General features: G+C 39.2%; 1 protein-coding gene across 2 annotated transcripts in view; it reads left to right on the forward strand.

The window, feature by feature from the left end:
* The window catches only part of LRRC4C (leucine rich repeat containing 4C), a 162916-nt gene that overhangs the window by 134039 nt on the left and 10494 nt on the right, over nucleotides 1-18383 (forward strand). Inside the window, exon 2 of one of the 2 annotated variants that reach the window (XM_004763213.3) lies at nucleotides 5854-5920. The exons of the other annotated variant lie outside the window; for it this stretch is intronic. The gene's annotated coding sequence lies outside the window, so the exon portion shown is untranslated. The remainder of the gene's footprint in view (nucleotides 1-5853; nucleotides 5921-18383) is intronic. 2 annotated transcript variants of the gene reach the window in all.

Consider the following 18383-nt stretch of genomic DNA (forward strand, 5'->3'; position numbering starts at 1 on the left):
GTTTGAATGCAATAACTTAAAATGATCTCATATGTTCTCAATGATTCTACAGCACGGTATCCTCAAAAAGGACATATCCAGAGGTAGGTTGACACTGAGCACCCACATTATCTGGCTATGAGGGCTGAGAGGGGAGAACATCCCTGGTGATGCCATTATTTAGCCTTTTGTATCCTGTCCACCTTACCACAATTTAAGAAGCTTAATGAGGTCATCCTAATCCAACTCCAAAGTTAAGGAATGCATCATCTGAGGATAATGAATATCACTGGAGAACACAGTAAACCAGAATATATATGACCTGGAGGTCTTGGAAGCTACTCTCTTAGAACTGTCACTATGTGAATTTTCCACAGGTGGGGGAGTAATCTAATGTAGTATCCTTGGAGGGTCTTTGTGACTTTCTCATAACATTAGCTTAATGACAGCAGTCAGAGACTGGTGGAAATCTTATCTGGAGGTTTGCAGCCATTTTAGAGTTCCCAGAGATAAGATGTCTTGACGTAACCTTGATGTAACGGCATATAGCTTGTCCTGTAGAAGAGATGTCTTGACGTAACGGCATATAGCTTGTCCTGTAGAAGTCATTTCAGCATTTTTCATTGCCTCTGACTTTCCCAGAGGTTCTCTGTTGTTATTGTTAGCTGTATATTTTGAAAATGAAAAACAATCATGTTGAGGAAAAGGCCTCCTGTATGTTTGTGTCTGTGGGAGTAAAAATGTGGAATAAATATATATCATGTATGGTGGTTGATATTTTGTGTCATTTATCTTCACTTGTGAGGAGAGATGGGATAAGTCACTCATGACTGTGGCGGTCCTGATCCATTCTTCATCACACACTCATGAAGATAAATGTCACATTTACACAGACCACAGCCATCATGTGTTCTTTCAGAGCATAGATTTAGATCGGTTAGAGCAGGAGGCTGACTTGGTGCTGTTATTTGAAAATCAAGGACACTTTTGTTGGACCATCTCCTATTCCCACACATCCTGATCTCCAGTGTTAAACTAGGGTACTGTTGCCGCTACAGTGATATTAAGTAGCAAATATATTTTCATCCATGTCTATACTTCAGATACTCACTTCCCTTTAATTTCAAACTTCTATTTTCTGTGTATGCTCAGCACAGTGTTCTACAGTGCCAGTTGATTAATTGGCATACAGTGTTGGTTCTCACATGGTGATAAGGGATATAATGAAAGGCACTATGGACAAAATGATAAGTAAGTGGTTAATTCTCTCTGTGGGCAAGTCAGATGACAAAGGAATGAGTCGGAATAGAACTATTGAAAATTAATAATATTTGAGCAGCTTTATTAAGAGAAAACAGCATGGACATCTTAATTTTCCATGATGTACAAATGGCTGTACTATTGGATTTTAAGGCAATGGCAGAGCAAGTGTGTTCTCTGCTCTGTGCTTGGGTTCCCTGCCACAGGTGATCAATAGAGAATGAACCGTTTATAGCACGGTACCGAATGTACTTATTCTGGTTTTGTCTGTAATTACTGTGCCACAGCTTGAAGGTCTGAAGTTAGAAGACTTCCCAGTGAAATAAAATTGTTGGCTCTTTTTCCCTTGGTTGGTACATGAAGGTATCTATAACTAGAAGTAAGCTGAAAAGGATTTGCATAAATTCCAGAAATGTGGTTGGCAAACTGGACATTTCCAAAATCACTGTCCCTCTTTGAAAACTGTAGTTTGAACCCTATGAAATCATTGTTATCGACAGTTTTTGATTGGGCCTTTCCTTCTAATCATACAGATGAAGTGTGTGATTCAGATTCCGGGTGTACTTTGAGTTGGTTCTTTCTGATATAAGCTATTTCATTCGCTTAGTCAAGAAACATTTATTGAACATGTACTAAATGGCAGTAACTGGGTTATGCGTGCCCATAAAATGGAATATAGTGCCTGTCCCAGCAAGGCCTGTCATCTAATGATGCAGAAAGACACAGAGGTAGGCAAGAACACAAATGTCCAGTTTGCCAACCACATTTCTGGAATTTATGCAAATCCTTTTCAGCTTACTTCTAGTTATAGATACCTTCATGTACCAACCAAGGGAAAAAGAGCCAACAATTTTATTTCACTGGGAAGCCTTCTAACTTCAGACCTTCAAGCTGTGGCACAGTAATTACAGACAAAACCAGAATAAGTACATTCGGTACCGTGCTATAAACGGTTCATTCTCTATTGATCACCTGTGGCAGGGAACCCAAGCACAGAGCATGTGGATGACGAACGCAATCATTGATAATGTCTCAATGCATATATATTTTTTTATTCCCACATAGTACAATGTGTTTAAAAAGTGTGTGCGCACACACACACACAAACAGCAAGTTCCAGGGCATCTGGGTGGCTCAGTCAGTTACACATCCAGCTCTTGATTTGGGCTCAGGTCATGATCTTGGGGTTGCAAGATTGAGCCCCATGTCGGGCTCCATGCTGGGTGTGGAGCCTGCTTAAGATTCTCTCCCCCTCTCCCTCCCTGAGTTCCCTTCCTCTCCCTCTCTTGGTTGGGGGGAGGTAAGATCCTACGTATTTTGAGAACCTTGGAACAATTCGTGGCATAAGTGCCTCCTTTCACCCTTTAACATGTTCATTTTGAAAGATTATGTATCAGGCAGACCACTAGCCTAGAGCTCTAAATGCTTAGCTTCTTCTATTAATCGTTATCACATCAATTTTATTCCTTTTAAACATAACCCCATTACTTAACTTCCTTATACTTTAGCTTTTTCATCTGCAAACTGGAAAAATATAATCTATTCTGCTTACCTGCCATAACTGTGAAGGCCAGACAGGATAATGTATATGAGACAATTTTCTAATCTATAATGTATAACAAAAGCAAAGGGTAAGATTCTCATGACCATCTTTCTTGATACCAATCTTGTTTTTATGGTGCTAAGTAAAAGATCGAGGTGGTATATTTTCCCACGTCTAGGCATGATCCCGTATTTGGGGATGAGTACCATATTCAGCCCCAGCCACTCATTTTATAAAAGTGGATAAATTATTGGGGCGCCTGGGTAGCTCAATGGGTTAAGCCTCTGCCTTCGGCCCAGGTCATGATCTCAGGGTCCTGGGATTGAGCCCCGCATCCAGCTCTCTGCTCAGCAGGGAGCCTGCTTCCCCCTCTCTCTGTGCCTGCCTCTCTGCCTACTTGTGATCTCTCTCTGTCAAATGAATAAATATTTTTTTTTTAAAAAGTGGGCAAATTATTTAGTCACTCCCCAAGTCAATAGAGTAGTTCTTAGTAATCAATGACTGAAACTCTCTCAGAGGACAATAATCTTTCCTGTTATCTGAGAGCTTACAATATGCCAGGCTTAGTGGTTTATGGACATCACCTCATTTCATGCTCAGAAAAACTTCTGAAGTTGACTCTAAACTTTACTCCATAGTGTGGAGAAGAAACCGAGGGGGGGTGCACACAGAGAAGCAAACACATCAGATATTGGACTAGCCTATTGGAATAACTCAATCATGCGATAGGGAATGGACTAGGTTGTTGCAGTGGGGGGGCAAGAGAGGCGATGAGACTCTTGATACACACAATTTCCCAAGGTATAGGCAATAAGATGTAAAGGTGATAGGCTAGATACAACAGGATGCAAAAGTGAGGATGAGGTGGAAAAATGGAGATTCAAGGGGACTTTGGTTTGAGTTACTAGGACGATGGTCCCTGGAATTGTGCTTGGCATACGGTAGGAACTTAAAATTTTTTGTCAAATGAATGAATTAATAGGTGACTGGAGTTGCTATTAAAAAAGTCTTCCTTGGGGATGGAGGTTGAGTTGGAATCAAGGGTTTTATATTGGACAAATCGATTTTCGATGCGTCCACGTGGAGGTCTTGAGTTAGCAATTAGATGTGCAGGTCTGCATTACAGACTGGAGATGTTTGTTTGTAGATGGTGTTTAAAGCCACCGTGGGATCACGTGGAAAGTGAGTCTGGACAAAGAATAGGTTCACTCCTGGAGCTCTGGTGCACGTCAGGGTTTTAGTGGCCTGACAGATAAGGCACAACCAGGAATGGAGGTGGAGCAGATTAGCCACCGAGGTAGAAAGAGAATCAAGAGAGTGGTTTCCCAGGAGCCAAGTGCAGACAGTGTTTCAGAAAGGACAGGTTGTTCACTATGTCAGATACTGCTAATTTTTGTCTAATATAAGTACTAAGAATTGGGAACGTGATTTAGCAATGAGCATGAGTTTCTTTCTTCTACCTCTTCTTTATCCTCTCTACATACACTAATTGCTACCCACTGCCTTGCTCTCACATTATTATAAATCCAGATCTGACATGTTAACTTGTCACTCACATTTCACGTGGTTCTTAAAACCATGAGATTTGGGGGAACTTCCAAGAAGATCTTTTAAAACCAATAATGGAAAATCCATAGATCATCTCTGAAATAAACTTTAATTATATTCAGTTTTACTTATGTAATAATAGTAATATTCACTAGTGGTATATTGCTTTGAAGTTTGAGAAGCACTTTTACTTACATTCTGTGTTCCACAGAACCATCTATCACAGTCAAGTGCCCAGCTTTGAAGCTTACACCATCAGACTAGGCCACCTGCTAACACCTCCTTGTAGGAGTCACCAGCAGACCCACACTTCACTCCTCCTCATTCCTTGAAGATTTTAACACCTGCCTCCCTGCTGTTCTTTCCAGTCCTACTCCTGATAGAATTCTTGGTGATTTCAATATCCATGTCAGTCCCTTGATCTTGATTACTAATTGTGTGGGCTTTACCCATCTGGACTTGCTCAGGGTTTCCGCTTTATACTGTTTGCACCAACTGTATGTTTAAGCTTCGGCTGTAAAGATCTGTGTTTGTGGGAATTAAAGATTCTTTAGTTTACTTCATGATGCTTTGCAAACTGCCAGCACTGTCTCTTCATGTTTCTTCACTCTAAGTACTGTGTGGCCCTCAGCTCAGATTCTGACTTTTAATGTGCCATTGCCAGGGGAGTGTGGGAAGGAGGCAGGGACTAGGAATCGGGATGGATAGGAGGAAGAGATGTTAGCATCTCTTTTGTGTTTGGCTACAGAAAAAGAAAAACTAGAGATCAGAGCTCATGCTTATGTCCAAACTCTGAGCATCCCATTTGACTTGAGTAATTCGGTGTGCTCTGTTTAACTATTTTCTACCCATCTTCAAAATATTTTATCTTATTTGATCTTAAGTCATGGTTTTGGTCAAGACACTGGATCAGAGAGAAAATGTGACCTGTTGAAGGTCACGCATCTGATAAGTCAGAACCGAGTGTAGAAGATAGGTCTTCTGATTCCAAATGCGTTTTTTCATTGGCATTAAAGAATGCATTGTTCCAAATGGCCAGTGGTTAAAATAGCTGCTTGGCTTTCTGCCTGGGAGAATCTTAAAATTCCGTGGCAATTCAATAAATATTGTCACCAGTGTTGTCTGTGGTGATGGTGGTGGCAGCAGATCCAGAAATGTGCTGAATTGTTCTAATGGATGCTTTTTTATTTTTTTATTTTTTTAGATGGGCAAACACGTTGCCTATTTACAGCATAGAGACCACAATGGAGAGCTAGGTGGGTGATGATTCATGCTAAATCTTTCCCACAATATGCTGAACACTACAACAGCAGCTAATGTGAAGTGGCTCATTATACACTGTCAAACCCAATAACAGCCATGACGGGCTTTGCTAGCACGAGCAACTTGTGGGAAGCCCAGCTACTGCAAACCACTACTGAATTGGGGGAAAAAAAAAAAAAAAAAAAAGGCTGCAGTATAGTAGAAAAGACATATTCCCTGAGTCACCTTTGCACATTTCTTGTATGTTTCTCTTTTGCCAGCTTAGAGACAGCCTTCATGTTCCCAGCTTGAAACCAGAGATGACTCTCCTTGGGATTCATTTCTCTTGTGAGTGTCCCTTCCTTCGGTTGTATCTTATGGGGTAAAGATTTTATAAGGGACGGGGTGGCTCATAGACAGATCTGAAAATGTGGTTCTCCTACAGAAATATTCCCAAAGCTCCCTCGTCTACCTTGTCTTCTGCCAGCCAATCATGCCACACCCATAAATGCATTTCCCTTCTGGAGCACAGCATCCGTAGGTAGTTCTTCTATCTCTACAGCGAGAGATAGAAGTGAGGCACGAGATACTGTGAGGCAGCAGGCAGGAGCACGGACTCCTTGCTCTTTGACTTATGATTGTGTGTCTTTTTTGTCTCCATTTAACTGTAATCTCCTGGGAGGCAGGGCCCTGGGTTTATTGATCTCTTTAGTCTAATGCCCATGAGCCGTAGTTGTCCCTCCATAAATATTTATCAGTAAAATTAATGCATTCCTTTCTAAAAAGTCCATAATTAAGCTAAGGACTGGGGTTTAATCTTCTTGCCTCCCTTGTCCCTAGCACAGTGCCTGATATATAGTAGGTGGAAACTCCATGTTCCCCTAGTGAGGGAACAAGGGTATGAAAGAGTCCATCCATCACATGGTTCCCTGTGGCCGAATTAAAGGCTAAGCAAACCTTTTCCACCATCAGGGACAGAAAAGGGATGGCTTCCAATCATTCTTCATTCGGCCACCAGGAGTAATGCCCTAAAAGTGGTTGTTTATTTTGGAAGGCAAAAGCTAATCTGAAGCTGTTTTCTTTATTTTTATATTCAAATATCTATAAAACAGAAAAACACCAGAGACCTATTCATTGCTCACAAATGATCTATGGGGTAATAATGTGCTTGCTTTTCCAGCTGTGCTGCACTTTGGTGCTATCCTGGGTTTAATTGAAAATATGCTGTGACCTTGGTTTTGTTCACTGGGCATGGGGGGTATAATTGGCATGAGGCCTCTGAAGAACTCCCTTTTAATGAATGTCATTTGGCTAATTTGGGGTTCGCCCATGGGAAATAATGTGAGAAGTCCTGTAAAAACAAGATACATTTTATTTGCATGCAATTCACATGAAGGTGATGATTTAGAATTTTTTAAGCTTTTTATTTTATACCTATTCGTTGAATTCTAAATGCTATCAGTATGATAATAGTATTGTCCCTAACAGTCTCGTGTTTCATCATAATTAAATAAACAGCTTGTGAATTTCAGTCCAAAAAAATGTCTGTGTTCCACTCTTAACTTAAGGGGTTTCCATAGAAACTGTGGGCAGCAAGTTTAACTGACATTCATTGGACTTGAGGCTACATGCAGTGTTGCTATCTCTCTGTTTTTCTGTTACTCTGTGTATGTGTCTCCTTCTCTTCCTTTAACCCTGGAAACTCTCTCCCCCTCCCTCCTCCTCCTCCTCCCCCAACCCCTCCTGGTCCTCCTCTGCTCCTCCTCCCCCCTCTCTTATTAGCAATGAGGAAGTAATTTGGACTCAGTTAGATTTAACAAATGCAATAATACTAAAATGAGCTCTGATACTTAAGTGTAATTGTGTTATTAGCTGGAAATGTTTTTCTTCAAAAAGAGAAGAATTGAGAGTGAAGTTTACTAAGGAAGCACATGCTGGTAAGAAGGAACCCTTGGCTGCCAGCTGGAAAGTTTGCAGGCTTCTTTTTTTTTTTTTTTTGATTTTATTTATTTGACAGACAGAAATCACAAGTAGAGAGAGAAGAGGGAGCAGGCTTCCCACTGAGCAGAGAGCCTGATGCGGGGCTTGATCCCGGGACCCTGGGATCAGGACCTGAACTAAAGGCAGAGGCTCTAACCCACTGAGCCACCCAGGCACCCCAGTTTGCAGGCTTCTATCATGGTCCACATTTCCACCCCGGCTATGGTTTTTCCTTGGTTTAGGCAACCCACACTGATGTTTCTGTCTCCTCAGTCCTGATTTTCAGTCTTCCAAATGGAACGTAAAATCATTGTGCTGATCATATTCCAAGAGAAAGAAGGAGTTTATTTAGAAAAAAATTACTATGTATTGTGTACCTACTGTGTGTGCAATATTTGCTAGATACTGGCATTTAAGTTGTCTAAGTTGATCCCACCACAACCATTGCCAGGCAGTGTGCTGGAAGGAAAAATGGATCTAGAGCTGGTGGTTGAAGTCCAGAACCTACAACAGGCTGGTTGAAAAGCCTTGATTATAGTGTGTAGATGCTCTGTCTTGGTTTCTCAAAGACAAAATGAATACGAGCACGTCTAAGAAGTGGTGTTTCATTAAGAATAGTTATAATAATACAGCCAGCACAGCATAAGAGCGGTGTTTTCTTCCTCCCTTTAGAAACAAGTTGCCGAGAGAGTCAATTGCTTCTCCAAAGCAACATAGCTAGTAGAAAGTGTATCCATCTGGCATGGTGGGTAAAAGGGCATAGCGAGACAGACTGGAGATCATTTACTAATCGTGTGATTTGGGGTGAGCTACAAGAAGCATCTACTGCGCGCAGGTGTTAGGAAGATTCAGTCAAGTGTATGTAAAGTGCACAGGAGTATCTGCCACACAGAGAGCTGTGGTTTTTACTCTTTCTCTTTCCCTCCCTCCCCCACATTTCTGATTATATGTTTTTTTCAGTATGGATTCAAAATTTAAAAAAATGATCAGTCTCCAAAATCTACCCACTATGTATGTTTTATAAGTTATAAGTCATCTCACAATTCATCAACTCTCTAAAGTTATCCTGGTAATGAGACAGGAAGGACAAAAAATCGCATGCCCACTTTACAGGTGAGGAAAAGGAGATTCAGAGTTACTGACCAGATCTCTGTATAGTGAAAGAGGAAGTAGAGTTTTTACCGAAGTCTGTGGGTTCCTTTTAAAATTAAAACTCTCAAAGTCTATGATTCTTTTTTTTTTTTTTAAGATTTATTTATTTATTTATTTGACAGAGAGATCACAAGTAGACAGAGAGGCAGGCAGAGAGAGAGAGAGAGAGAGAGAGAGAAGCAGGCTCCCTGCTGAGCAGAGAGCCCTATGCGGGACTCGATCCCAGGACCCTGAGATCATGACCTAAGCCAAAGGCAGTGGCTTAACCCACTGAGCCACCCAGGCGCCCAAAGTTTATGATTCTTAATTTGGGTTCTATGTTCATGAGCTTTAAAGCTTCAACCTACAGATTTTAAGCCGTCTTTCCAACAATGGTGAGAGGAAGACACTTTTAGCAGAGGGGTAGGAAAGGAAGGAAGGGAGGGTACTTACAAAGTCTGTCTCTTAAGGACGTGTTTTCAGGTCATTCTCCCAGGATCCAGAGGGGCATGCAGAAATAGGGTTCCCAATCCCAGGGACAGAAGAGGCATTGATTTTGCATAGCAAGATGCTTTAGTGGGGTGGGGTGAAGTGGGGAGGAAAAAACTGAAAAGAAGCCATGTATCAGTCAGAAATGTTGGTGGGCTTCTAGAGAATTCAGGAAAGAGTAAAGAGCTTTGACAAGAGTGGGACAGGAGATGATTGCTGGAGAGCATAATTGTTACCCCCCATATATACACATATGTTATGTATGTATATATGTAGATGTATATACATATACAAGATTAATCACAATGCATATTTCTTTAATATATAATCATCATAAGGCTTCAAAGAGCTCATACTAGGAGAGAAGATGTTAGCTCTGTCATTTTTACCTGTGTGCTTATGCTTGACTTATTATTAGAATATTCACTCTGTGATGCCTTTGAAATATTTCCTTTATGTTCCTTTCTCCATTTTGGGTTAGTTTAAAAAAAAAAAAAAACACAACTGAATAAAAGAATCCCTGAAGCCACTTAGCCAGACAGACAGAGATTGTAGTATGTCACCAAGTGCTAAAAACATATGAGAAAGTAATTGTACCACAGATCACCCTGCTGTGTTATGGAACTCCCTCTTTTGCTTGGACTCCTCACACCTGGAACCATTGCCACATTAGTAAAAATGAATCTCTTTATTTCTGAGCTGAAAGTTAGTTATAGGGGTGCCTGGGTGGCTCAGTTGGTTGAATGTCTGCCTTCTGCTCAGCTCATGATCCCAGGGTCCTGGGATCAAGTCCTGTGTAGAGCTCCCAGCTCAACGGGGAGCCTGCTTTTCTCCCTCTCCCCCCTGACTTGTGCGCTCTCTCTCTCAAATTAAAATAAAAAAAAACTTAAAAAATTAGTTATAAATAGAAATTCTAATATTTCTATTTATAGACCTTAATGGATCATCTTGGCAGGTGTTGGGCTGAAGAGAGTGAGTAAGAAAAGAAATTATAGAAATTTCAGAGCAGGGTCAGCAAACTTTTTCTGTAGAGGGTCAGTAAGTAAGTATCTGGGGCTTTGGGAGCCTTATAATCTATCACAACTATGCAATTTTGCACCTTAAGGTGAAAGCCGCTATAGAGAATACATACACGAATGGGTAAAGGAGTATTCCAATAAAACTTTATTGAAAAAAAAAAAAGGTGGTGAGCCAGATTTTGTCCATAAGCAATAGTGTTCCAACCACTGATCTCAGAATTTTGCCTACATCCCTATCCATCTTCCACTTCCGTTCACATGGCAGGTGCAACTTAAAAAATGAGGCTGGGGAGTGTAAGAGTGACAAAAGTATCATAATTTACCCTCATTTTGTGGGTTTTGCTTTTTGTTACATTTATTCTTGATTAAACCTTATATTTTCAGTATTTCTTTGGCCTGGGAAGAGCAGGTATTCATTTTGTCTTCACTTGACAGAAGGGTACAGAAAGTTTAAGTGATTTGCATTGGTGTCACCTAGCATGTGTGATATGTGTATTGGGATCTGACTGTCACCCCTGTGTTTTTTAATTTATTCTTCCTAGGATGTATCCTTTAGAGAATTAAAAAAATAAATGGTGGAGAAACAACCACGAAGTAATTTTCATTTTCCAAACCAAGGAAATTTTCATTTTCCAAACTAAGAAAAAAGTAGTTAATCAATGATTACTTTTATAGGGACATGCATGTGTGTCACTATAATGGTATATTCCATTAATATACCAAAGGGGATCCAGTTCCTTATTGCTTTTCATGGATTTTCTTGATCTTTTTTCCCATGGTATGTTTTTGGAAATGATGCCTTTTGGGCCAATGAGTATCAGATAATACTTGGAGTTCTTGTTTTGCACAGTACTGAGTTAACTGAAGCTTGTTCATATTGGAATGGAGTCTTCATGTTGCAAGGTTCCATGGTAACTTAGAGCAAATCTGTCATAAAAGAACTATGCAAAAAAAGAGGACTTGGTGCCAGTATGCATGACCTATGTGCAACACGGCACCAAGCAAAATGAGGACTGCCTTAACTAAATGACTAAGAATCCAATTTCCAAATGTCTGCATCTGCCATATAATTCCCTCTTTTGCGGTCATTAGGGGGAAACAAAGAAATCACTGATTACAGTCATTCCCATTATCTGACATGTCATCACCAAGCTTTTGTCATTATGCAATGTTAACAGTGTTGAGGTTACTTGAAACCAGCTCCAGTTCCAATTAGGAGGCCATCGCTGCTATCTGCATTCTGATTAAAGGACGTTGCTTGGAAATCACAGAAGGAGTCTACTCTGTTTCCTCCCCTTGCTCCGATCTCAAACACACAGACTCAATTAAAGAGAGTTTCCTTATCAGGTTTTTGTGGGTCATTTTGGTGAATTTATTAAACTCTTGAGTCATGCTGAGAACTGGAAGGTGGTTGTTCAGAGGTCTTCAGTAGGAGCCAGGACCTGATGGATGGGTTTGCTCTGATGTTTTAGGGAGTCTGAAATATACAGGCGTTAGAGCAGCCAGTCGTGGGTCAGGAATCAAGGAAGCTGGTGAACTACAAAGGGAGTCTCACAGCGTTAAGGATTGTAGAGCAGAGATGTGAAAATCTTCATGTCATGTCAGCCTATATTTTAGCTAAAAAGGAGGCCCTCATTTTTTTATTCCTCATTTATTGAAATGATTTCTTAGTAGGCCTTCAGACCTTACACTGTGCTCTTTCCTATCCCTGTTCCATCCTATTGCAAATTTGCTTTTCCTTCTAATGATCTGCTCAACCACCTACACACTTACTCAGTGCAGCATTTGGCATTGGTTCGTGACTCTGTTGTTGATGTTAGGCTTGTCACAGCACAGTGTTTCAAATGATTGGTGATGGGGAGTTACTAAGTGGAAGAGATTCCCTCACAGGGAAAGTTCACACAGTATTGGTACCCATATTTGGAAGCATACATTATTAGAGCTGAAATGACTTTAATGGTTATGAAATGAATCCTAAACATCATTAGTATTTTGCCTGGGAAGATTGTGTGTGTGTGTGTGTGTGTGTGTATGTGTGTGTGTGTGTGTGTGTTTGGTTACTGTCTAGAAAATTTGGGTTTTGTACTGTTTAAGAATAAACAGGGAAGTACTTGATAAAACATTGGAAGGTGATTTTAAAATTGGAATAACTCTCTATATGTGGTATTTATTCTCCAGATTCCCAAGCATGGCAATTTAAATTATATTACTCATTATAAAAATCTATATGCCTTTTGGATGCTATTGTTGGTTTGTTTGTTTTCAACCTATAAAGGCAATGATGACCTTGCACAGGGCATTTCCTAAGGATTAATGAGCAGTTGAGGGTTAATGGCTATCAACTCCTCCTAGCTAGTCGTCAATCCAAAGGAAGCATGGGAAGCAAGGTCATTAACTACATTACCAACTTTCTGAAATCAAATCCTTCTCTACCTGCCTTGCCAAGATCTTATGTTGAAGATGGACTTGTTAGATTTTCAAAAGTTTCTTTAGTTACTTGCCTGTCATTAATCTAGACACGAGAATATATAAATATTAATGTAAAATATGAACATATAAAAGAATATATCATTAGCCCCTATGGACTAATAGAAAATGTCATGAGAAAAATAATTTTTCATACTTAGATTAAACATAACGCAATGTTCAGCCTCTTTTATCTGCTTTCTTTTTATTCCCTTTTTCAAACTGAAAGCCTAGAATCATTCTATTGTGGGTCCTGAGAGGCTAAAACATGTGTCTGATCTCTGCAGTTTAACCTCATTCAACAATAGATTTTGTGTTTGAGTGTGTATGAGGGGAAATTCTTATTGGGATTTTGGTTGTATTATTTGTAATAGAATATTACTTTTTTGGTTTGTTCCTGTTATACAATGATCTTCACTAATATTAATGAGCATGATATTTTCTGTTTAAGCATCAACCAAAACTATGTAAAATATTCTAAGAGATAAATATTAATAATTCAGTTACACTATCTCAGTGCATTTTCCTTTAAGGAATAAATGATGGTTAAATGAGGGATGGGGGAGGTTCTGGAGCAGAGAAGTCCTCATTTCATTATGCAGCATCCTGATTTTTACTTTGACACAAATTCCTTAAAAAAATGACAGGGAGTGACAAATTGTCACCTGAATACCAGTGTTAATGTATGTGGCAAGGATCACTGTCAAAAGGGAAGATGGCATTCCAAGACCTTTTCCAATGGACATTCGTCTAGAAGTATTTACTCAAGATGGGGTCTGACGGTCCTTAATTTTATACTCTCGGAAATTTGATTTGGGTAGCTCATCATGAGAAAGTTGTAGTCACACTTATAAACACATAAGACATGAATATAGAAAGCAGAATGCCAGTTTGTTAAATTATAGCTAAAGCTATAACAGACACTTCAAGTACTTCAGTCTGTCAAATCTTTTTATGTAGAACTTAAACTTTTTGGAGTCATAAATCTCCTTGAGAATATGATGATAAAACCAATGAATAATCTTCCTATAAAAATATACAATCTCCACACTTATACAAAAATTTGCATATAATTTCAGGAGATTCATAAATGGTTTAAAATCCATTTGTGAGCTTCTTAGGAGCTCTTGGATTAAACTATGCATTTTCATGAAAAAAAAACATTATAATTCAATAAGGCAGTTGATGAGAAATCAACTAAGAAAACTTAATTGTATGATTCAAATTGCTTTAGCATCAGATTATAATTGTCTGATGTATCTGTCATTCTCCATAATTGGACTTCAGCTGTCACTGGGACTAGACAAATAACAATAACATAAATACAACAACAAATGTTCATACAGTATTGACTATATACCAGGCACTGTTCTAAATCCTTCTATGTATATATTAAATCATGTATTCTCACAATGATAGAGTATATATATGAGAGTATCCAACCTCTAGGCAATTTCACAGATGGATACTACACACATTTTTATCTCTGATTTAAAAAAAAAATCTCTATATTGCATTAGCCTTCACTTAGTTATGTAAGTAGTTGGTAAGTACCAACTTTTCTTGAGCTTGCTCGCTTTCTTTCTCCCGTCCTTCCTTTCCTTCTGTCTTTCTGTGTGTGTGTGTGTGTGTGTGTGTGTGTGTGTGTGTGTAATGAAAGATATAATGTTACAATGTGCCATGTACTCTGGGTGTAATATTTAGGATACAGCTTGTTGATGGTAAAGAGAAATTTTCACTTAGTCTATTGTTTTCAATCACACCTTTACATGCTGAGTTTGGGCAATCTACTTTTTCAGAATTTATTTTTATATTTTTGTTTTATGTGCATGAGAGGCCAAGGAGTAATTACTAAACCCCTCTCTTTATCATTTGTACTAAGTTGTATACCATTTTAACTTTTTTGGTTCTCATACAGTTCTTATCAATGGACCTTTATATGTTAATTGTTATTAGAAAATCAGCGTATCATCCTGGCTCCTGACTGTGAATTAAAATATGGGCTACATTCAGTAATAAAATTCAACAAATATTTATTGCATGCCTAGAAATCATCCAGGTCCTGTCTTTCAGAAGCTTATGATTAAATAGATTGAATACATACCCAAACATTTAGATTCCAACACAGTTGATAACTGCTATAGTCTTAGCATGACAGGCACTTCTGGAAGGATAGATTAGTCCCGGCCAATAAGACTAACGAAGGTCAAATAGAAATGGTCATTGTAAAATTGGCTCTGAGATTGGGTACAATTTTGACAGAAAAGTCAGAGTAGAACGTTGCTGGCAATGGAGACAACAGGAGCAAGGCTCTGAAGAGGAAAAGTAGGAGGCATATTTTTAGCATCAGAAACAGACTGCAGCCTAGACTGTATTATGGAGAACAGTGGGAGATAAGACTGGGAAAGCAGTATGGCGCAGGATCATGGAGTGTCCTATGTGTCACACTAACGTGGTAGTTTTTAAGAGGGCAAATTTGCCCTCCAGGGGACATTGGCAACGTCTGGAGACACTAGATGCTCACAACTGGGGGTGCTACTGGCATCTAGTGGGTAGAGGCAGTAAGGGATGTCGGCTTTATTCTCTAAAGCAAATGGGAACTATTGGTGTGTTATGTTTTCTTGAACTGTGATCACCTCGATTCCTAAGCTTGTTACACTAAATCTGGGAAGTGTTAACTGCATAGATCTCCCCCAGGAAAAGTATAAGAAGAAGAGAGCAATTCCGGAGATAAAGAATAACATGTATTAATCACGTTGTGGCCCTGAACCTGAGAAAAGAGAAAGAATTAAAAGGAAAAGCAGAATAGTGATGTTTTTATGCATTGGTAGGATCTATACTTAAAAATATTAGTGCAAAGGAGAAAGTAGGCATTTCTGATAATTGGGACAGTCTGATTTCATTTCCTGAAGAATGAAATATCAAGCAGTATATGGAGCTTAAGGTTTTAAGCTTTTTTCTCGGCTATTCATTTCACAAAACCAACAGAGCAAACATCTATCATAAAAATACAAACATATCTCTGAACACCTCAAATCCCACCCTTTCATTTGAGAAACAAGTCAGTCATTTATATTTCATTTCTTCATAAATAATAAACATCAAAAAGTGAATATGATCAAAAGGATTCATAACCAGCCAGAAACTTCATGCCAGGTATGTTTATCTCTCCTGCATCATGTGAGACTAAACAAGAAGGAAAAAACAAATTAATTTTATTTTTAGCCTTGCCAAGTCATGAGCTATATTTCTGGGTCTGCTTTTCTAACATGAAGTAGATTTGACTTTTCGTAGCGAAAACAGAGGTGGAGCTGTGACCGCCTACCATAATCCCCTGCCTCTTCCATCTTGTTCCTTTGGGTTGTGACAAAAGAATTAAGAGGTCTTTTTTTTTCAACCCATGGATTTTCTAATTAATGGTTCAAATGAGTTCCTGAAGCAGAAATGTGGTGATCAAGATCTCTTCCATTTTAAAGGGGATTTGAAGATTACTTGACTTTCTGCCCTATGAATTTCTGTTCTTTGCTCTAACGGCTCTGACCCGATGGAGTGACCCAGAAGCTGAGCCAGACCTCCCTACCTCTGATGTACATGTAGGTGCACTCGAAGAAGCAAATCAGGAGAACAACTTACACATTATCCACATTCGAATTTCAAGGCAATCATGCTATTTTAGGCACATACAGCAGAGGGCATTGTTTGGCCAAACTTAAATAGGGCTGCTATTAACAATAATAAAAAAAGGAAATCGAGAAGCCTTCCCCTGAAAACAAACACACAAAATAGAAAAAAGAGCTAGGAAACAATGAAATGAACTTTATATTGCATTGCGCTCCCTAACTTCTCTTTGTAGGAAGGACTTCTGTGAAAATAGTTAAAAGCTAGACAAGCATTGTTTCAGAAGTTGATGAAATTCCTACTGTGTGAGTTGGGCTCTACTAGATGCTAGGGATCCCTAGATCAATTAGTGAGTGTGATGTCATTTAGGTCCTCAGTGACTTTATAGCCTTAACTATCTACGGGCTGCTTAGACAACAGCTTACTCATTTATTCATTCATTCATACATTTAGCAAATATTTGAGGAACATTATTCCAGGTGAAAACTACTGAATAGGACAGACAAGTCTCTGCTCCATGGAACTTAAGATTCCATTCAGATGACACAGACAGTAAGGAAATAAGCATCTAAGGATATGAGAAAAATACCAACAATAAGTAAGATAAAAATTAATTATGGCGATATCATTGATGATGGTAGACACACTTCTTTAGGCTGGATGGTCAAGAAAAAAACCTCCTGAGAAGGAAAAATTTAAAGAATGTTCTGAAGGACAAGGAAAACCAACCACTCAAAAATCAAAGGACATGTGTTGCAGGCAGAGGGACCCTACTGCAAATGTCCCCAGGGAAGAAAACCTTGGTGCATTTGAGGACCAAAGGAAGTCCAATGTGGAAGTCCAATGAAGGGGGATAAAGAAAAGCTGAAAGGTACGAGACACAGGCAGGTATCAGATGATCTCGATTTGGGGACCAAAACAGTTTGCATTTTACTCTAAAAGGATATGGAGCGAATAGGGGCATTTCAGCAGAAGAATGCCATGAACATAGTTATATTTTTAAAATTAAAAAAATTAAATTTAAATTTAAAAATCTAAATGCCCTATGGAGAATTCACTGTGGTAAGGCAATTGCAAAGGTAGAGAAACTGGTCAGATGGTATTTCAGTGGTCCAAGTTAGAAATGAAGATGATTTGGCCTAGAGAGGGTCGAAAGGAAAAGTAGACTGATCTCAAGTTTTATTTTAGTGAATCCCATGAATAGTACTGTGTTGCATATAAATAAAGAAAAAGAAAAGTCAAGGAAGAGTCTTACATTTCTGCATTGAGCAACGGGCTGTGTGATAGTGGCATTTTGGGAGGTACAGGGGCAGGTTTCGGGATTTGTTTTTAGTTTATGCTATGACATTTAACTCAAGTAATTCTCTCAATGTCTATTTATTAATGGTATTACCATCACTCCCATTGAGAAAGGTGCACCTCGGAGAAAAACAATTTGCCAAAGATCAAACCGTCGGTAATACTGAGCCAACCTTCCAGTCCTCCTCATTCCATTCTCAATCTGGTTTTTCTTCCTCTAGGTTATGCTAATACAGCTTTCTGGCTCTTTCTGTGCTTCAGCATTGTTTCAAGTTGGAAAGTACGGTATTTCTTTAGGGAACCAAAATGGTACATGTGTTTAATCATCCTTGGTGTGCCATTTACAGAGTAGACACGAGCAATACCAGAGATCCGAGATGCCTCTCTCTTGACATGAACATCAGAGTTTCCAAAATCATACCCTCATCTCTGTGTATAATTTTTTTCCCATGTGACCACAGACAGAAGCTAATTTTGCCTTCATTGGTATTTCGTGGTCTACGGGATTTCAACGAGGGCTAATTAATTTCCACCTGTGCACATCTCAGTCATCAGATCATGAAGAGAAGTTTCATTTAGTTTTAAAGCAATGCTAGGGATGTGGATTATTGAAGTCGTAGGACTCTTCCGTCAACTGTTCCTCTTTCCAAAATTTCTTTTACATGTGAGGGCAGATCATTCTTTGTATACACAGTGCTCTCTCATCAAACCCTTTCCTGCCTAAGGGGATTGCAGTTTCTTTCTAAGTCTCTTTTTTGAAGGAAATCCAAACTTCCAGCAGACTTGTGGTGCCCCTCATTTGGGCCAAG

Source organism: Mustela putorius, unplaced genomic scaffold (assembly GCF_011764305.1).
Source record: "Mustela putorius furo isolate JIRA1106 unplaced genomic scaffold, ASM1176430v1.1 tig00003859_pilon_pilon_pilon, whole genome shotgun sequence".
NCBI lineage: Eukaryota > Metazoa > Chordata > Mammalia > Carnivora > Mustelidae > Mustela > Mustela putorius.